General features: G+C 42.3%; 1 long non-coding RNA gene across 1 annotated transcript; it reads right to left on the bottom strand.

Annotated features, from left to right (window-relative positions):
- Positions 1 to 1,658: 1,658 nt before the first annotated feature.
- On the bottom strand, positions 1,659 to 22,135 carry LOC142074885 (uncharacterized). The gene is made up of 4 exons (XR_012670736.1): positions 22,064 to 22,135; positions 7,292 to 7,368; positions 2,043 to 2,110; positions 1,659 to 1,681 (listed from the first exon to the last, which is right to left on the bottom strand). It is a non-coding gene; the product is annotated as an uncharacterized LOC142074885 (long non-coding RNA).
- Between the last annotated feature and the right edge of the window lie 221 nt (positions 22,136 to 22,356).

Below are 22,356 nucleotides of genomic sequence, written 5' to 3'. Positions count from 1 at the left end.
CTCCATTTTGGAAGCAGGGTGGTAAACCCTTTCCTCTGGCAGGATCTCCACGCCCAACCTCACTAGTGCACAAGGGTTCCCATAGCAGATGTTTCCTGTTCTGGGACAGGGCATGTTATCTACAGCACACTCCTTCCCCAAAGAGACAGAACCAGCATCAGGAAACCCTGCTTTTCTATGGAAGACTGAAAACACTTCAGAAGGTAAAGGAAACCCTACACGTACTGTAAAAAGCTTTCAGAGAAGGAAGTTGCAGCCCTTTCATCTTCAGGGAAGGAAGCTCCCTGGAAAAGTGCTTGGTAGTCACTAAATCTATGAAAATTTGCTAAAAAAAAGGAGACAAACTACCCTCACTTCCAAAGGCAGTATTTTAAGAGCAAGCTTTGCACAAGCATACACATATTAAGCTATAGCAGGCTCCAAAATATACAACACAGACAATGTGAATCAACATGAGGAAGCATGTTTTAAGTTAAGGTCTAGAAATTTCAGCACAAAAGTCATGAATCAGCTTGTTTCAATTATGCTGCTTTGTAGGGTTTAACAAAGTTGCAATGGAACTTAATTATAATGCAGCTCCCCCCCCGCCCATTTAAAGGTTAGTCTGCAGTACCGTTACTGGTTTGTATCAATGACCCACTGTGCCATTGAACATGCTCAAGCCAGCCCTTCTGTTCTTCAGTTTGCCCCTCTGAAAAAGGCTAGGATTTTCAGAACAAAATAACTAGAGCTCAAGTGTGGATTTAAGTGGACACACTTCATTTCATGTCATTTAAGTTCAAGCAATTTTTTTTTCTTTTTAAATATATCATTTCATTCCACGAATAAACTGAAATGAAGAAAAGACAACAGATTTACAGATGGATAGGCTTGGGTGGCAAAAAGCATTTAATTTCATTTTTGAGTGGAAGCTGTTCAAGACAGACTCAAAAGGACCATAACTGTGCATCAAAACCCCTAAAAAGGAATAGCTTATTTTGTATGCACCAGCAGGACATTCCCTCCAGCAGTGTTTTCTCATCCTGTGGGTCACATGCCAGCAGTCAGACAGATCAAAAGCTGCCAATGGAGGCAAGTGGTTCCTCCATGCATGCACCACCATACATCAGAAAGTTGTCTATCTGGAACAGTGCCTTGTCCTCACAGCAACCTGATCTGGTGTTTGAGGAAAACTGCAAGAGCCCAACACAGGAAGGGGACACAGAGAAGATACCTTATTCTCATGGCTGTCTCCACTGTACCCCCTATAGTGCAGAGGCACACACAGAGCTCAATTAGTCATTCTAGAGGAGCACTAGCTACCAAAACATTAAACCCATGCAAAAGCTGGTAAGAAATCTGTTTCTGGTAGCACTTCCTATGGATCAATGGAGATGCTCAAAAATTCAGACTGAAAAATTGCAAAAGGCCTTGTAACAATAATACAGTGTGATAGTCAATGAAAACTTGCTTGCATTTCTTGTTATTTAGAGGTGGCAAACTAGATGAATTAAAACACAGACAGAAAATATTTTGTTGGCATTCCGTCAAATTATTTAGTAGAAAACAGAACAAGAGCCACACTTACACACAGCTTCATCCACTGATAATTCACTGGCCAGAATCCCACCAATTTTATTAAAATATGGCATCTGTATACTGTACTTCTCTAGCTCCTTCCGCATGTTGCTGATTTCTTCCTCTGTTCACATAAAAGAAATGTTATCAGAGAAAGTCATAAGAATTTCATTATGAATCACCATACCTACAAATACGAGTGCAATGTTTTTGAAAGCGCTTGTGGCCAGGAATTCTTAGCAGTTTTTCCTCCCCATGTTGAAGGAATCTAAGATATGACAAGTATTCCATGCAAATTCACTCCTTTTTGTCCTTCAAAGATTTACATTCATTAAAAAAATAGCAGCCTCCCACTTATTTAATTAGGATGTGTTCAGGACAACCTTGTGGGAGGAGAAAGACCATAATAGAAAATATGCACAATGTTAGCAGATTTACTGGGTGAAGAAACTATCTAACATATGATTAGATAAGCGGTTTATTACCTGTAAAGTCTACTTTTCCCAGTAGGTCTTGGATCTGTGGTGCTAATCCTAGTTTGAACAGATATAAACTGCAAAGAAAAATATTAGAATTTAAAGTCCTGCATGTTGTTGAAGTGTTCGCTTTCTGTACAAGAGAAAAGTGTTTTTATTAGAATAACTATCACTGTGAAGCTTGTCCTTTAACCCTTGACTTTCATGGGCAAATACAGAATAAACTTAACCCTACAAATTTCTTTATGCTGTATTTTAAGTCTTACAGAAAGACAAGTCTTTTTTGACTTGATGTTTCAAAGAAGCATCTCTAAGAGGCACTATCAGTGTATATCAGATCACAGGGAAAGTGTAAACAAGTAGAAAATCTTAGTGGAAGATAATTAAAGAAATTCAAAACCTAGTATTAGAAGAAAAAAAAAATCAAGATGCAGATGCACTTTAGTACTGCTTATAGCTTTGGATCTGTGTACTGTTTTGACTTCAGCTATTAATTATAAGGATGTAATAATGTAAGACACACAAATCACTGACACCCTTCTTACTAAGTGTAGAGGACCAAGGACCTGTAAAAGCCCATCCAAGCCCCTCTCAAATATACTTGAGTCATTAACTATTTCGCTTTTGGAAAATGAAGCAAGCTCAATGTAAAAGTGCTATCCAGGAACAAATATTTGTTTCAATATAGCATGAAAAATCTATGCTTGTTATTCATAGAGCTCTGGGGTGGTATTTGAAAAACAGCTGAGTAAATACATATTTTTCTCAATATCTTCCAAACACAAGGCATGTATTTATCTGCAAAAGACTGGGGCTTCTATAATTTATCAGTGAAACTCCATGAACAAGTGAGTTGTGAGCAGGAATCAACTCTCAGAAGGTAGATTTTAAAAACAAGACAAATAACGTGTTCCTCCAAAAGGATTATTTTGCACCTCTTTTTTAAGTTGCTTCACCTACAACTTCATACATTGCAAACATGCCCCTCAAGCAAAAACCCCAAGCCGCAATGCACATTTCCCTTTGTTTTCTGTGGGGGTGGGGTTTGTTTTTTTTTTTTTTTTGTACTAGCAAATTGCAGGATGAGATTTCAAAGCAAGTATTTGTAGCTGTCATTTATTTCAGAGCACAAAGAATCAGCATTTCATCTTCCATGCTACTGCAGCTACTCCTCTGCCCTGTCACAACCTGGATTGACACAATAGCACATCTCATGTAGACTGACACTCTTTTGACAACTGCTGCAGCCCCTCAAATCATTGCCGCTGCCATTCTCACCTTTCAAAGCAGTCTTAAATGCAAGTTAGCTATAGCAGGAAAACAACCTACATGCCTGTAGTAATAAACCAGCTCCCTCCTTTATCCTAAACTGCCTGACAGTCTTTCCTTGTAGGCTTTTAAAGAGATTTTACTCTAAGTTCAAGGCAGGGATGCAGTCCTGGCTGAAGTGCTAGGTGTCGTACCAACAGTTATGGAGATCAGCAGCATCACGGGGCTACGCTGGTTTTTTTGGGGGTCACCACACTAAGGAGATGCAGAAAAAAATGAGCATTAAAAGTATGAACATTAGAGACTCATGTTTTTGCTGTTCAGCACTTCCAGGAGGATGTTGAGCCATGTGCGTTACTTCCTACACTCCTTTGTTTGGATAAACTTATTAACCACAAGGTGGTGCTGAAAATGTGCTTTGAGTCTTGCAGGGAACACAAAGACACTCCTACTCTGTATTAAGGTATAATTTCCACTTGAAACAGCTTGCTTAATGCTTTTATAGATGTAACTCGAACCTCAGGGAACCCACATAAAATCAAAAGCAGAAGGCCTAGGGTTAAGAAAGCTGGATATGAGGCATCAGGAGCAGGGGATAAACAAAGGGGAAAGGGCAGTTCCCAGGTGAAGTTCCCTTTGCATCACCCATACAGAACTGCAGTTCATATCAGCCAGAGGTTCCTATGTCTTGTTTTAAGCTTAGCTCATGTATAACATACCATAAAAACAGATCTGAAAATAGTGCACTTTAAAACATATGCTTCTTATTCCACTACTTCCTAGGAAAACAATGTTTTTAAGATGTCCAACTTCAGAGGGATAGTTTGTCCAGGATGTAGCAGTGATCTGCTTGCAAAGATTATATGAAAACTAAATATTTACAAGGGAAAAAAAAATCTCATAAGCACTACTATTTAGGAACAAGAATCACTGTTAATATTTTAATTTAAATGAAGCAGTTCTTAACCTCAGTTAGTCCAGGACCAAATCCAAATCAGCTTTCATAAGAAAAATGGTGCAAGAAATGAGAACTATGCCTTTGTATTTTTCAAGTCTGGCTAAGTATTGATGTTTCAACAGGAGAAAAGCAAGAGGGTAATTATATTCAACAGGAATCTAGGAAATTGTTTGCTAAGTCACTCCTTCCTGGCCAGAGCAGTGCTGTATTTGACAGTGCAAGTTGTTTCACATACTGTAAGGGCAATGGTCTTCATTTCAAGCTTGAACCAGGACATATCCTAAAAATATATTTAAATCATTTCACTTAGAGTCAAATCCTATCTTCAGGCCCTCTAGCTGCTCAAAGATCAGCAAAACCCCAAATAACCAAAGACTTTCCCTATGAAATATTAACATTTCAGACATCAAATAGACCCTTTGGATAGATGGAGCTTTTTGCTTCCACTACTTACAGTTAAGGCTATTTCATACTTCTTACTAAAGGGGCAATTATTTATAATCTTATCAGTTTTAAGCACTTAAATTATGCACGCTGATTGTGCTTAAATGAATTCATTTAGGAAAAAATCTCAGCTGAAGATGGCTTCAGGATTTCCAAGAATGGGAATAAGATAGGATATCCTATCTGTGAACTATGTTCACATAGTTTTGTTGGAAAGCTCAAGAATCATGATGCTTTGGAGTAATGACTTGGTAACAACTAAGAAAGAATGGAAAGTAGGTCAACCCTTTGCCTCTTGGAGAAAGTATTTTCCCCAAGTTATAAGCCTTTGAAACTTGAGCATGTGCTCCAAGATGTATTAGAATTTAGCATTTAAACCCAATGGTGATTCTTCATATAGTTGTCACATGCACATGCTACAACTGCAAAGGGGAAAAGCTTGCTTGCAATTGCTGTTTCTAGATGCTGTAGTGCTGGACCCTGAGAACAACAGGGACATGGACTTTTCTAGGGTCAGTGAACCCTGTACTGATTCCCTGGAGAGGATGCTCTGACAAACCCAGAGCAGAGCAGGTGGGGTGCATGGCATGGAGCCAGGGGGACAGATGCCAGCAGGTCAATAGTTACAGCAACGGCAGAAGGGGAACAGAACTGTATTCCTGCAGCTCAGGGTTCCTCTGATGCCAACCCAATGGGGAACACTGCTGGCCAAGCAAGCGCCCTGTCCTTAATTCTGTTGTTTCCCGGCCTGCTTTCAATGTAGGCTGTGTGCAATTCAATACTGACACTGGAGTCTGATTTGAAAGACACTTTTACAACTTGCATTTTAGGAAAAGGCATGGAAATAAATGAAGCTCAACAATTGTTTCTTTAATTCTTACATCGTGCATGTGATGCAGGTGCAGGGCCCTACACTGCCATGGGAAAGCATTATAAGCTGAAACATTGCAGGCCTATTCCCCTTCAGTGTGGCATGACACATTTGATGCATATGAAGTCCATTTCTAAGATAACAGCTCATAAGTATGGAGTTATAGCTTTGTGTTGATATGCAGCAAGGAAAAGTAATTTAAACAAGACAAACTTGGAAGTGAAAGCTGAGACAACACAGACCAGTTCTGATACTAGCATAAATCCTGGGGCATGACAAGATGGAGAAAGGAAAACTACCAAAGGTCAACCCATTGCAAAACTCAGTTCAAGATGAAGGGTTATTGTCATTGCAAAGATTAGGCAGATCTTAAGGTATCTAATGGATGGCTTATTGTTCATGTAGCATTCAAATCCACAGTCGATAAAGTTGTCCTCCACACATGAGCAAGCAAATATTGGAAAACCTCATTGTGGTGTTCTACCTCCTGCAAAACATCTGAGCTGGCCCATAACATGGCCAGAGGGGCACACAGCCCACTGTTTCAGCCTGAGCTGGTTAATATTAGAGCCCCATACATCTACTTCAAGAAATAGCTTCAAGCTTACACAAGACACTCGCTGACAGAAAAGACCACACTACAAAGTTTTAGGTGAGAGCTATCCTCATACAGTCCTGGTGATACTGTCCAATTAATATTACACCAGGCATAATAATTTCAAGTGGCAACACTTGTCAGAGCTGAAAAGACAATACCAGGGCTCCCAACTCCAAACACCCAGCATTTGAAAAAATATCATGAATTTTGGTGGTATGCCCTATTATCGGCAGTAAGCGCAAATAGCAGAGTGCAAGAGTGGGGCACATCATTTCAAGGATTAGACCGTAAAAAATTTCAATTACAGCACATATTGAATATTTTCTGACCTATAAGCCCTGGGGCAGCTGATGTGCCTTTGAACGCCATTAGGAACGTAGAAGAGTGTTTGGTGTGTAAGTTAACTATATTCTCTGCAAGCCTCATAAGTAAGTAATGAAAGGAAAAAGGTCTCCATGTGCAGAAAATGAGCTGGGAGAACCACAAGAGGGAGGAGCTGTCTGCCAACAACACTGCCCCTCACACCAGAGACACCATGAGACAGATGTTCAGTACTTTTAGTGCTAAACATCAAGGAAATCCTTAAGGCAGGACAAAAAAAAAATCTTAAGCTCTACTTCAGTTATGTGCTCAAAGCCTTCCTGACTATGTTCAAAATCAAGTTGCTCAGAACTTTAAAAGCTTGGAAAATGTTAATTTTCACATAAATGACCTCAGAATACAGTAATTATTCGTTCCTCTTTTGGGGAAGAAGTATGTCAGTTCATCATCATTTTCACTCTGATCAGCACCTCTGCCCCATTGTTATGCTAATATTTTGTTAAGGTTTTGTTAATTTATTTGATTTCTGTCTTAGTATGTATTTTGAAATGATACATGTACTTTGTGAGGGAGTGTACACATTGAGGGGGGGATGTCTGCACTAAATTCAGTAGTCCGTTTCTATTTTGGAAATAATTTGCCCAATATTTCTGACAAAGTTGGACTTGTCTCCAACTTTAAATTAATGAACTTGTAAATTCTGACAGATTGCGACATACTGGTTACCCTAAAGCCATTCAAGACTTACACTCCTAGATTTAGCAGTTACTTTAACTTTTACTCCCATTACCAGTTACCTTAGAGCGTGAATGCAATATATCATCCTAGGGATGTTTTTCTTATCATAGACATCTGTAGTCTCTGGATAAAAGATCTAAAAAACAAAGAACACACAGTTAAAGGAGAAGACATATTACTGGGCAGAAGAGTAGCTAAAATGGGCTCTCTGCAGAACCATACCTTGGACTTCTAGAAGTTCAGCTGTTATTTCTATACAGTTATGAATCAAGTGTCTTCCAATGTTATTTTAACTTTATCAGTAGTTTTCATAAGGAGAGTTTAATAAAGCGTAAAAGTTACTTAATAGAAGGAAAAATAAGGAATATAGACAGCATTCCATCAAGATATTTAGAAAAGGTCCTTTGGCACGAGCTCAGCCAGTAGGTTTTGTCCTCCTACAGACACCCAAAACCTGGGATGCAGTTACAATTTGCAAATCCTCATTGTGAACCAAACCTGTCAAGTATGGTTTAAAAATGCAAAATTTTAATCGCCAACACCCCAACTGTGTAAATACATCATTTACAGAGAAAGAGATTCAGATAAAGGAATATTAAGCAGTTTAGCCAAAAAGGCACATCATAAGTTCCAGTTCTGGTTCTACCATTAATTTGTTCCTGGCCTTGGTCCCAGTCACTAAACACTGTTTCTCCACAAAAATAAAATAAGACTTGGCTAACCATGAGAATTGGCAGTGTGCTTCCAGCCCAGGCTGGACACTCAGGGCTGCACTGTCCCACAGTTAATAGGACAAGACCAAGTCAGGAGCACAGTGCCCTCTTCATCATTTGCTCACAACAGCTTTGGGAGAGAGACTCAGGAAAGCTTTTGGCCATGTCCCTCCTCTGCAGCAGAAGCAAAACCTTTCGGAGAAGGAATGGCAGGGTGGAAATCAGCCAGCTGAACAGAGGACTCAAGTTAGCAAAAAGAAGTACCTGACCTGGTGTCGCGGTTTAACCTGGCAGGCAGCCAAATACCACGCAGCCGCTCACTCACTCCCCCCACCCCCAGCGGGACGGGGAGAGAATCGGAAGGGTAAGAGTGAGAAAAAACTCGTGGGTTGAGATAAAGACAGTTTAATAAAACAGGGAAAAAAAAGGAAAATAATAATGATAATGATAAAATATACAAAATTAGTGATGCACAATGCAATTGCTCACCACCCGCGCTGACCGATAACCAAGTAGCGATCGGTACTTCCTGGATCACGCCTACCCTTCATATACTGAGCATGACGTCACATGGTATGGAATACCCCATTAGCCAGCTGGGCTGGCTGTCCTGATTATGTTCCCTCCCATCTTGTGTACCTAGCTCAGTCAGTAGGCACGGGAGCTGTCCTTGGACTAGGAGGGCACTTAGCAACAACTGAAAACATCAGTGTGTTATCAACATTCTCCTCGTACTAAATCCAAAACACAGCACTAGGAAGAAATTTAACCCTATCCCGGCCAAAACCAGGACAGTATCCACCCCTTATTCCATACCATTTACGTCGTGCTTAGGTCTCACATCTTTTTAATACATTTCAATTAACCACCACTATCTTTCTTTATATATACACACATATATATATATATGCACGCACAGATATCATTCCCTCGGTCTATGGACTATCCCTCTAAAATGTCCACTGAGTTCATTTAGTCCATGACTTTGGGCTCCATCTGTTATAACAGTCTTTCAGGGCCGAAGAGATGGTGTGCGGTGTTGGGCCGTTGCATCCTGAAGCCAGTTCTCATTTCGGTACTGCTGCGCTCGTCCAGTTCTATCATCGTTGCACTTCGCTCGGTTTCATCGGAGTTAGTTCATTCTTCACTAATCTGGGTGATTTTCACTGCTATACCACTGCTATATCATAGAAATAATGACATACAATATCATGTAACAGTTGACATCAAAATTCAGTTCACTGGCTATTTTCACCCAAAATCAAATCCCCTTGAGGTACACACCGGACCTCCCCATCCTTTCGCATCACCCACCAAGTGTACCCAGGTCCTTGAGCAAAAGCAATCCCACGGATGGGTTTTCCCTTGCCAGAGGCAGCAGTAACCCAGACTGTCTTCCCCAGCATATTTCTCATATGCACGACAGGGACTTTATCTCCATCTACAGTACGTAAGAGTCTTGATTGGGCAGGGCCAGCTCGATTGGCAGATCCCCTGGTATTGACTAACCAGGTGGCCTTTGCTAAATGTGTATCCCAATGTTTGAATGTCCCACCACCCATTGCTCTCAGCGTAGTTTTTAGCAGTCCATTGTATCGTTCGATTTTCCCGGAGGCTGGTGCATGGTAGGGGATGTGATAGATCCACTCAATGCCATGCTCTTTGGCCCAGGTGTCTATGAGGGCGTTTCGGAAGTGAGTCCCGTTGTCTGACTCAATTCTTTCTGGGGTGCCATGTCGCCACAGGACTTGCTTTTCAAGGCCCAGGATGGTGTTCCGGGCAGTGGCATGGGGCACAGGATATGTTTCCAGCCATCCGGTGGTTGCTTCCACCATGGTGAGCACATAGCGCTTACCGTGTCGGGTTTGTGGGAGCGTGATATAATCAATCTGCCAAGCCTCCCCATATTTATATTTCAACCATCGTCCCCCATACCAAAGAGGCTTTACTCGCTTGGCTTGTTTGATTGCAGCGCACGTTTCACATTCGTGGATAACCTGTGCAATAGCGTCCATGGTCAAGTCCACCCCTCGATCACGAGCCCATCTATATGTTGCATCTCTTCCTTGATGGCCTGACGCGTCATGGGCCCACCGAGCTATAAATAGTTCACCCTTATGTTGCCAGTCCAAATACACCTGAGCCACTTCAATCTTAGCAGCCTGGTCCACCTGCTCGTTATTTTGATGTTCCTCAGTAGCCCGACTCTTGGGTACGTGAGCATCTACGTGACGTACTTTTACAGTCAGGTTCTCTACCCGGGCAGCAATATCTTGCCACAACGCGGCAGCCCAGATGGGTTTACCTCTGCGCTGCCAGTTGTTCTGCTTCCATTGCTGCAACCACCCCCACAGGGCATTTGCCACCATCCATGAGTCAGTATAGAGATAAAGTACTGGCCATTTTTCTCGTTCAGCAATGTCCAAGGCCAGCTGGATGGCTTTCACCTCTGCAAACTGACTCGATTCACCTTCTCCTTCAGCAGTTTCTGCAACTTGGCGTATAGGACTCCATACAGCAGCTTTCCATCTCCGATGTTTTCCCACAAGGCGACAGGACCCATCAGTGAACAGAGCATATTGCTTCTCATTTTCTGGTAGTTTATTATACAGTGGGGCTTCTTCAGCATGTATCACCTCCTCCTCTGTGGATATGTCAAAATCTTTGCCTTCTGGCCAGTTCCTGATCACCTCCAAGATTCCTGGGCGACTGGGGTTTCCTATTCGGGCCCGTTGTGTGATCAGTGCGACCCACTTACTCCACGTAGCATCGGTTGCATGATGTGTGGAGGAGACCCTCCCTTTGAACATCCAGCCCAGCACCGGCAGTCGGGGTGCCAGGAGGAGCTGTGCTTCAGTACCAACCACTTCCGAAGCAGCTTGAATCCCTTCATATGCTGCCAATATCTCCTTCTCAGTTGGAGTGTAGCGGGCCTCGGATCCTCTGTATCCCCGACTCCAGAACCCCAGGGGTCGACCTCGAGTCTCCCCTGGTGCTTTCTGCCAGAGGCTCCAGGTAGGGCCATTCTCCCCGGCTGCGGTGTAGAGCACATTCTTTACATCTTGTCCTGCCCGGACTGGCCCAAGGGCTACTGCCTGAACTATCTCCTGTTTAATTTGTTCAAAGGCTTGTCGTTGCTCAGGGCCCCATTTGAAGTCGTTCTTCTTCCTGGTCACTTGATAGAGAGGGCTTACGATCTGACTGTAATTTGGAATATGCATTCTCCAAAAACCCACAACGCCTAAGAAAGCTTGCGTTTCCTTTTTGTTAGTTGGTGGAGACATGGCTGTTATTTTATTGATCACATCTGTTGGGATCTGACGACGTCCATCTTGCCATTTTATTCCTAAAAACTGGATCTCCTGTGCAGGTCCCTTGACCTTACTTTGTTTTATGGCAAAACCAGATTTCAGAAGGATTTGAATTATTTTCTTCCCTTTCTCAAAAACTTCTTCTGCTGTGTTGCCCCATATGATGATGTCGTCAATGTACTGCAGGTGTTCTGGAGCCTCACCCTGTTCCAGTGCGGTGTGGATCAGTCCATGGCAAATGGTAGGGCTGTGTTTCCACCCCTGGGGCAGTCGGTTCCAGGTGTACTGGACGCCCCTCCAAGTGAAAGCAAACTGTGGCCTGCACTCTGCCGCCAAAGGGATGGAGAAGAAGGCATTAGCAATGTCAATTGTGGCGTACCACTTGGCTGCCTTTGACTCCAGTTCGTATTGAAGTTCTAGCATGTCCGGCACGGCAGCACTCAGTGGCGGCGTGACTTCGTTCAGGCCACGGTAATCTACTGTTAGTCTCCACTCTCCATTGGACTTTCGCACTGGCCATATGGGACTGTTGAAGGGTGAGCGAGTCTTGCTGATCCCTCCTTGGCTCTCCAGTCGACGAATCAGCTCATGGATGGGGATCAAAGAGTCTCGGTTGGTGCGGTATTGTCGCCGGTGCACTGTTGTGGTAGCGATTGGTACCTGTTGTTCTTCAACCCTCAGCAACCCCACAACAGAAGGATCCTCTGAGAGACCGGGCAAGGTGGACAGCTGTTTAATTTCCTCCGTCTCCAGGGCAGCTATACCAAAAGCCCACCGGTACCCTTTTGGGTCCTTAAAATACCCTCTCCTGAGGTAGTCTATGCCAAGGATGCACGGAGCCTCTGGGCCAGTCACAATGGGGTGCTTCTGCCACTCATTCCCGGTCAGGCTCACTTCGGCCTCCAATACAGTTAACTCTTGGGATCCCCCTGTCACTCCAGAAATACAAATGGGTTCTGCCCCTTTATAGCCTGATGGCATCAGGGTACACTGTGCACCGGTGTCTACGAGAGCCTTATACTCCTGTGGGTCTGATGTGCCAGGCCATCGAATCCACACAGTCCAGTAAACCCGGTTGTCCCTTTCCTCCACCTGGCTGGAGGCAGGGCCCCTCTAGTTCTGGTCATAGTATCCATCTCTCACTTCTTGCAAACGTGAGTCAAGAATTTCTTCATTGCAATTACAATCCAAAGTAAGATCAGCCCTTCTACTCTGTCTGGGGAACTGTTCACTGGAAACTGGACCGTCGTGAGACAGGTTTTTCCTGACAACTGGAGCAGCATTTTTCCTGGGAGAACCCCCTTGTGTGATTGTTTTTCCTTGCAACTCACGTACACGTGCCTCTAGGATGAAGGTAGGTTTTCCATCCCACTGCCTCATGTCCTCTCCGTGGTCACGCAGGTAAAACCACAGGGTGCCCCGTGGTGTGTACTTTCTATATCCTCTCTCTTGAGGAGAAAAACGCTGACTCCTAATGGCTGAGATACTGGTCCGTACAGGTGGGGAATAAGACATATCCTCTTTGAGTTGCTGGACCTCTCGGGATAGTTTCTCTACAGCCGAGACAAGGGAGGAGGAGATAGTTTCTTCAAAATCCCGAAGTCTGTTAACCACCTCATCCACCGTTGGTGCTTCTTCCTCTTTCCAGCACAGTACTGCCAACGAACTGGCATACGATGCTGGTGCGCTCCGTACCAACTTCCGCCACATGGGTCGCGTGCACTGGACGTCATCTGGATCTTTGGGTGTTAGGGGGTCATCCAGGTCACTATAAACCACCTCCAGCACGCCTAGTTCTCTCAGGTACTGGATACCTCTCTCCATAGGGGTCCATTTGCCTAGGCGATATATAACATCTTCCTTGAAGGGATACCTTTCCTTTACGCCTGACAGCAGTCGCCTCCAGAGGCTGAGGACCTGTGTCCCTTTTCCAATTGCTTTGTCAATACCTGCTTCCCTAGCAAGGGATCCCAGTTGTTTGGCCTCCTTCCCCTCTAATTCCAGGCTACTGGCCCCATTATCCCAGCATCGGAGCAGCCAGGTAACAATATGCTCGCCTGGACGACGGCCGAAATCTTTCCGCATATCTCGCAACTCATTCAGGGATAGGGATCGGGTGGTTTCCGTCTCGTTTATGAGTTCTTCCTCTTCCTCCTCCCCTCCTCGTGATGGCCCTGCTTTTCCATCATCCTTTTCTACACGACCTGACTTCCGCTTCAAAGATTTCTTCTTCTGTACAGGGGCGACGGATACCAGCGACGGTTGGTCCTCTGGTTCAGCTGTAGTACCCGTCGCGAGGGTTTGGGTAGCTGCAGTGCCTGTTGCGGGGGTTGGGGTAACTGTAGTGACTGTTGCCGGGGTCTGAGTAGCCATAGTGGTTGTTGTGGGGGTTGAAGTAGCCACGGTGCCTGTCGCAGGGGTTTGAGTAGCCACAGTGGTTGCCGTGCGGGTTGAAGGAGCTACAGTGCCTGTCGTGGGGGTTTGAGTAGTCACTGTATCTGTTGCTGGGGTTGATCTCTGGACAGTATTCCTGAATAGTTGTTTAACTCTAAACAAGGCCTGAACCACATTCAGAAGACATAGCAATATGAACATGCTCGTTTGAACATCCCAAGGATATTCAAAATTCTCAGGGAATATTGTAGACGTCTTCATGAAGAGGATAGAAGAAAAAGGAGTTTCTGAAGATATGGAGGGGAAGGTGAACAAGTGGGAGAAAGTGTCCCATCCTGTCTCCCCCCTAAATTCATCCTCTGAGGTGAAGACGTAAAAAGTGTAATTATTAATAGTTTCCAAAAGATAGCTCCTGAAGAACAGGAATGATGGCAGTGCTGAGTACAGGCTCGTAACCAATAATTTTATCATAACATAAAGCCAGGTCACACAGTATAGCAAAGCAATGACCTTAATCCATTTCCCAGAGATGACCAACCCCACATAAAAACTGATAATCAGCAGTATAGACAGCCAGTAAGGTGCTATATACCACAACTGCAAGAACAGATCCAAAAACTCTGAGAGCAAATAAATCAACATTGTGAACATCGAGTACTAAATTGATATAATGAATGCCTATAACAAATTTGTTTTAACCCGTTCGGGTCAGATGTGTCGTTATCTCAACCCTTCGAGCCCCACGTTGGGCGCCAAAAAGGACTGTCGCGGTTTAACCTGGCAGGCAGCCAAATACCACGCAGCCGCTCACTCACTCCCCCCACCCCCCAATGGGACGGGGAGAGAATCGGAAGGGTAAGAGTGAGAAAAAACTCGTGGGTTGAGATAAAGACAGTTTAATAAAACAGGGAAAAAAAAGGAAAATAATAATGATAATGATAAAATATACAAAATTAGTGATGCACAATGCAATTGCTCACCACCCGCGCTGACCGATAACCAAGTAGCGATCGGTACTTCCTGGATCACGCCTACCCTTCATATACTGAGCATGACGTCACATGGTATGGAATACCCCATTAGCCAGCTGGGCTGGCTGTCCTGATTATGTTCCCTCCCATCTTGTGTACCTAGCTCAGTCAGTAGGCACGGGAGCTGTCCTTGGACTAGGAGGGCACTTAGCAACAACTGAAAACATCAGTGTGTTATCAACATTCTCCTCGTACTAAATCCAAAACACAGCACTAGGAAGAAATTTAACCCTATCCCGGCCAAAACCAGGACACCTGGGAGAGGCAGGACCCTCCCCATCTCTACAGCAATTTCTGAAGGCAGTCATTGTTGTCCGAAAAGCGGATTCGTGCCCGGCGTGCAAGTAACCAATTCCACACGTCAGGAGAGATATTGTTTTATTCAGGCCTGGGTGCTCGGTGGACTTGCCACAAATCAAGCACACCTGGTCTAGTCACCTTTCTGTTTATATCCATGCTTCTCATACATATTTTAAATTTCTCTTTTACATATTCATTACATTTCCGAGAACTAATTATAATATTACATCATCCTAAACACATGCGCACTAAAGCCTTTAGGGTCTCCTTGGGGGTCTCGGGTGGTCTCTGGTGGTCGTCAGGGTAGTGAACTCTTCATGAACTTATTTCCTCTTTACCTTATAGGGTCGCAATTTGTCCCTGAGCCATGCTTGGACCACGTTTGTTTATAGTTTCCAAGGTTATTCTTCACTAGAGCCTAACGATGCTTCCAGGATACACAATTTAGACTAGTTACAATTCTACACACCTGCAAACACAACACCTGCTAGTTACCTAACTTCTAAGCAACAAGTCTTCATTGTTTAGAATTACAGAAGCGAACAGTAGAATTACAGAAGCAAGCAGTATGGAATAGTAGATACTGTACCTACTACATCAATTCCCCCCTTTGAGACTTATGATGTTGAGCATCATGAGTCTCACATCATTTACTTATAAGCATTTGGTCTACAAAAAGACATACATTAAATCATACAACAAATAATTATAATTAAGATGATGATCAGTATTGCAAATAAGAACAATTGTCTGTGCCAATTTAAATTTGGAATTTCTATCTTATTTTGGCAATAGAAATTAGGATTCAACTTTACTGATCGTCATAATTAATATCAACAGGCTTTATATTTTCTATTCTAAAACTACAATTTTTTAATTAACTTGGTTTTTTTTTTTCTAACAATAAATATTTTAAATATCAGAAATAATTTAACAACATCTCTGATAACTCATCAAGTACGCCTTAAAGTTAATTTCAATGGTCCCTTAGGTATAGATGTCCACAGTTTAGGATATATATTTTTTTTTATTCTGGTGTAACATTTTTCTCCTATTACATGCATTTGTTTAGATCTTCCTGTTAGATTAAGGATCATTAGGTTTACCATACAAAATTTCAAATAAACTTACTTTTTCTCTAACTCTCGGGGTCACCTTAATTCTTAACAAGGCAAATGGTAAAGCTTCAATCTATTTCCACTGAGCTTCTGGATATATTTTAGGAATTTGTTTCTTTAATATTTGGTTCCTCACATTTTTAATAACCTCCGCTGCAAAATGTGGGCCTCTATCAGAGGACATTCCTAAAGGGACTCCAAACCTTGAAATTATTTCTTTCAACAAATGTTTCACAACCTCTTTTGCCTTGTTGGTTCGACACGGGAAAGCTTCCGGCCATCCAGAGAAGGTATCTACCAATACCAATAGATATCGGTATTGGTTACATCGCAGTAACTCTGAAAAATCTATTTGCCAATATTCACCGGGAGTTATGCCTTTCCTTACCTCTCCAGGAGGGGGTCGGATTTGTATTTTCGGATTGTTCCTAAGACAAATTTCACATTTATTACTCACACTTTTAGCAATCAATAACATTTTAGTTCCTGTCGCATATCGTTTTACTGATTCCACCATTGCCTCTGCTCCCATATGTGTTTCAGCATGGGTTTTGACCATTAATTTCTTCATAATTTCAGGGGTTACTATACATTGTCCATGTGAAGTTATCCACCATCCTTGATCATTCTTCTTACAATGTAATAGCATAGCTAATTTATTTTCTTTTTCACTATAATTTGGGGATTCCACCTCAATTTCTTTTGATGGAATTAAAACATAAATCATAGTATTTAATGCTACACATTTAGCAGCCTCATCTGCTTTCTGATTTCCTTGTATTACTTTTGAGTCCCTTTTTGATGAGCCTTAGAATGAATCACTGCAACTTCTTTAGGTTTCTGTACTGTTTCTAACAAATTTAAAATCTTTGTTTCATATTTTATAAGGGTACCACTGGCAGACAAAAGTCTTCGTTCCTTCCATATTGCTCCATGAGCATGCACAACTCCAAAAGCATATTTAGAATCTGTATAGATGTTGACTCTTTTACCTTTAGCCAAATTTAAGGCTTTTGTCAGGGTTATAATTTTTGCTGTCTGGACGGATGTATTTGGAGGTAATGCTTTTACTTCTCGATCTTCAGTTAAAGTTACCACGGCATAGCCAGCCCTCCTTTCTCTTTTTACAACAAAGCCGCTTGCATCAGTAAATAATTCTTCATCCGGAGTTTGGAGAGGGACATCTTTCAGATCTGGCCTGCTGGCATATACCTGTTCAATGACTTATAAACAATTATGGTTAAGATCACTCTCTCTTTCACTTGGCATTAAAGAGCAGGATTTTCTTCAGGGCCTTTGGTTGCCTCATACAATGGTTTTGCCATCAAACCATAATTTGGAATCCAAAGGCGACACCATCCAGCCATTCCTAGAAATCCTCTCAACTCTCTTTTGGATTGTGGGGGTGCCATCCTGCAAATGGCTTCTTTTCTACCATTTCCCAATCTTCGCTGTCCTTGGGAAATCTCAAACCCCAAATAAATTACAGTTTGTTTTGCAATTTGTGCTTTCTTCTCTGACACCCTATACCCGGCCATTCCCAAAAAGTTTAGGAGGCTAACAGTCTTTTCTTTGCAGATCTCAGTAGTATCTGCTCCCAATAGGATGTCATCAACATACTGAAGGAGGGTGATTTGATCTTCCTTATTGGACCACTGTTCCAGTTCTTTATTCAGAGCTGCTCCAAAGATGGTTGGGCTATTTTTAAACCCTTGTGGCAGCAAGGTCCAGCAGAGCTGAGTCCTCCTCCCAGTCGACAGATCTTCCCATTCAAAAGCAAAAATCTTTTGGCTGTTTTCTTCCAGAGGTATACAAAAGAAAGCATCTTTCAAATCTATAACAGAGAAATATGCATTTGATTCATTGATAGTTGTTAGCAGCGTATATGGATTAGGGACTACTGGATGAATGTCCACCACTAACTGGTTTATTGCTCTTTGATCTTGAACCAGCCTATATCCTTGGTTATGTGGCTTTTTCACTGGACAGATAGGAGTATTGTAATCAGATTGACATTCTCTTAAAAGTCCATATTTAAGAAAATTATTTATTATTGGTTCCAAACCTTTTCTGGCTTCTATACTAATAGGATATTGTTTCTTTCTTACCGGTCGAACTCCTGTTTTCAATTCAACTTTTACCGGTTCCACATTTTTCGCTTTTCCTGGTTTCTCTGTTGCCCAAACAAAAGGGTAAATTGTATCTTTAATCTCTTCTGGAATTTTTTTCAGATTCATCTGTGTTTGTCTGTAATAAATAAACTTGGGCTTGCCAGGCATTAGCTTCAGGAAAATGAACTTGGATTCTTCTTTTTTTAAAGTTAATTTGTGCTCCCAATTTATTCAATAAATCCCGTCCTAAGAGAGGCATGGTGCATTCCCATATATATAAAAATTCATGCATCAATGTTTTTCCTCCAATTTTACATTTTAAAGGTTTCAAAAAAGGCCTTACCTCTTTCTTTCCCGTGACCCCAACAATAGATACATTACATTTACTCATTGGTCCTTTACATGTATTTATAACAGAATATTTTGCTCCAGTATCTACTAAAAAATCGACTACTTCATCTTCCAGCTTTACTGGAACCAGGGGCTCAGCTGGGAAAATATCATTTTCTATCCCCGGTCCCCATCATTCAGAATCTCCTCCCATCATAAGTAAATCAGCTTCAGGTGGTATCTGCTGTGACTGAGTCATGACTGCTTCTTTGTTCTCTGGACACTCACTCTTCCAGTGTCCCTGTTTCTTACATACAGCACATTGATTAAATCCTAATGGGGTATATTGTTTAAACATATCTCTACCTCTTCTACCTTTTCCTTTCAAATATCTTCTACCTCTTCCTCCAGCTGATCCTTGGGCATTTACAAAAGCAGCTGCTAGAATAGCAGCTTTTTGTTTCCTGTCTTTTTTATTTTTTCTTTTTCCTGATTTTTCTTTTCCTCCTCTTCCCTATTATTATAATATAGTCATTCCTGTAATTTAATCTACTTTCTGCAATTTCTTTTGAATATCTGGAGCAACTTGCCCTACAAACAAAGTAGTAAATATTGCTCTATTCTCATCACTCTCAGGATCTATGTCTGTTCATTTCCTAGCGGCCTCACATTCATAAAAAGCAGATGGGTCCTCTGTTTTTCATTGAATTATTTGAGTCAATTTCGCCAAATTCTTTGGGCAGGGTATTCCATTCTTTACTCCATACAAAATTAATTGTTGATACTGTTTAATCATCAATTTCCCATCATTACTATTAGGATTCCAATTTGGGTCTTGAGTTGGCATAAAATGAGCAGGACCTTCTCTTGCATTTATTCTCTCATTTTCCATATTTGCTTTTTCTAATATTACCCTCTTTTCTTCAGGAGTAAACAAATTATTCAAAAGAATTTTAATATCTTGCCAATCTGGATTATGATTTTCAATAATTGTTTGAAAAGGTCTATACTCCTTTTCAGAATTCTTTCTATATGATCCTGCTAACTCTTTCCAATTCATTAAATCAGAAGTTGTAAATGGTACTTTCACAAATACTGGCTCCCCTCTTGGGCCCACTGCCTGGCGAAGGGGTGCTAACAATACAGACCCTTGCTGGGTTCTAATCCTGCCAGCTATCGGACTAAAAGTATTGCTTCCTCTTGCTTCGGTTTCAGAAGTTTCCTTTTCATTTGGTGGTACTAACATTTGTGTATCCTCCTCTTCTTCTCCTAGTTTTAAACATCATTTTCCTATGCTACAAGCAGAACAACAATGCACTTTTGGTTCCTTATTTTCCATCATCATCATCATCATTACATTAGAATCTAAATCTAAAAGTTTACATTTTTTCCAAATTTCATTATCATTTCTCAAAGAAAAAAAACAAATTACATAAGGTACCTCATAACATTAATTGTAAAACAGTATTATATTGCAAGGTTCCCAATTCTGGCCATTTTTCCTCATCTTCTAATTTATACATTGGCCACCATTTAGTACAATATTCAATTAATTTATCCTTTCTCAAAGGATTACCCCCAAATTTTCCCCAATGTTTAATGATGCATCCTAAGGGGGAACAAGGTGTTACTTTTGATGGTTGAGCTCCCATACCTTTACCTAAAAAAAACGTTCTTAACCACAACTTCATATACTCCAGTCGTCACTGTCAAACGCATATGAATATACCGGTTTACCCCTGGCGCCTACAACTTCATATACTCCAGTCGTCACTGTCAAACGCATATGAATATACCTCTTTACCTGTGGCCACAATTCCTTACCAAATACATGCATGTACAATTTTATATTTCAGAACAATATCTCATTTACCTTAGCGTTGCACCGTTGAGTCGCTCACCTGCTCTGGTCGGGGAGAATACTCACGGAGTCCCCGACCAAAAGGTCGGTGCGCACTGGAGTCCAGAGAGCAGGGTCTCCCCACCGAGAGCCAGCAAGTCGATCCGGGCAAGGCTTCACAGCAGTCCCGGCAGAGTCGCCAAAAACTGTTGTCCGAAAAGCGGATTCGTGCCCGGCGTGCAAGTAACCAATTCCACACGCTCAGGAGAGATATTGTTTTATTCAGGCCTGGGTGCTCGGTGGACTTGCCACAAATCAAGCACACCTGGTCTAGTCACCTTTCTGTTTATATCCATGCTTCTCATACATATTTTAAATTTCTCTTTTACATATTCATTACATTTCCGAGAACTAATTATAATATTACATCATCTTAAACACATGCGCACTAAAGCCTTTAGGGTCTCCTTGGGGGTCTCGGGTGGTCTCTGGTGGTCGTCAGGGTAGTGAACTCTTCATGAACTTATTTCCTCTTTACCTTATAGGGTCGCAATTTGTCCCTGAGCCATGCTTGGACCACGTTTGTTTATAGTTTCCAAGGTTATTCTTCACTAGAGCCTAACGATGCTTCCAGGATACACAATTTAGACTAGTTACAATTCTACACACCTGCAAACACAACACCTGCTAGTTACCTAACTTCTAAGCAACAAGTCTTCATTGTTTAGAATTACAGAAGCGAACAGTAGAATTACAGAAGCAAGCAGTATGGAATAGTAGATACTGTACCTACTACATCATCATGGGTGCCCTTTTCTGCTTATGGGCACCTGCAGCGAGTTTGCCCACAGTGACTGGCCACTAGCCCCTACAGCTCTTCAGGCAGCCATCTGAGCATCCCCACTGTGCCTGACCCCACAGCACGTGGGGCAGTGCTAGGGCCACCCCCACCCAGGCACCCTGGGGGAGCTGCTGGTGAGGTAGTACTTGCCCCAGGCTGTGCGTGGGTGCTGAAATGTCCACACAAGCAGAGTAGGTGTTTCCACACAGCCCTTTTTTAAAGGATTTCTATCCAAGACTCACTGGTGCCCAGAAACAACAGCAGAGGGGGGAGATGACAAGTGAAGACCCACAAGGAGGAAGATAAATTTGAAAGGTGACCCAAAAAGCAGCTGGCAGAAGAGGAGCAGCATAGCCACGCAAACGCACTGGAGCATGCAAGGACAGTCTGGAAACAGGGCAGAGGCAGAGAAACTAGGACATACATTAAGAGGAAGAGGCAAGAGACGCAATAAGAGATAGTAACCTAAAGGAAGCAAATATTTAAGTTTTCCATTTTAAATCATATTCCTTTCAGGCCCCCCCCAGAGCCTGTACTAGCAATAAGATATAGCTAAAACACTGCTAGCATCCTCATTTGAGTTACCACAGGAGAAACACCCTGAGCATTTCCACTCATGGCACTCGTCATCCACAGCAGCCTCTGCCCAAGCACACCGGCAGCAATAGCACATAACTGACACTGTCACTGCTTTCAGCGTTACCTTCTCTTCAGATTTGTTTCCTGAACTAGCCTTCCCAGTAGACTTACTGTAAGCAACCGTTTATACTCAAGCAGATGGAAGGGGATCTTAGTGAGTCAGTGCCTTGAGCCAGTTTCTTCGCTAAAATTTAAAGGCTTACCTTAGGCAGACCAATGGACTCCATTGCTCTTAACCACTACATGGTATTGTCAGTGTGCTGAAAATGAAGGCCCAATCTCTATTGGAAACACAGAAGGAAAAGATGATAAAAATAATGCAAAGCAAATTCTCTAATTATTGATCCTCCTGTCGCTTCCCAATTTTATATCCCAAAGTTAAGGTGAGGGAGTTTTCCCTCGTTTGACCCTGGAGACCAAAAGCATCACAGCCGCAATCCTGTTAATGAAGCAGCCTAACACATCAACAGCCCCACGCTGTCCAACTCATTCTTTT

Source organism: Calonectris borealis, chromosome W, assembly GCF_964195595.1.
Source record: "Calonectris borealis chromosome W, bCalBor7.hap1.2, whole genome shotgun sequence".
Classification (NCBI taxonomy): Eukaryota; Metazoa; Chordata; class Aves; order Procellariiformes; family Procellariidae; genus Calonectris; species Calonectris borealis.
The sequence above is the reverse complement of the archived record's forward strand: the minus strand, read 5'-3'. Positions and strand labels throughout refer to the sequence as shown.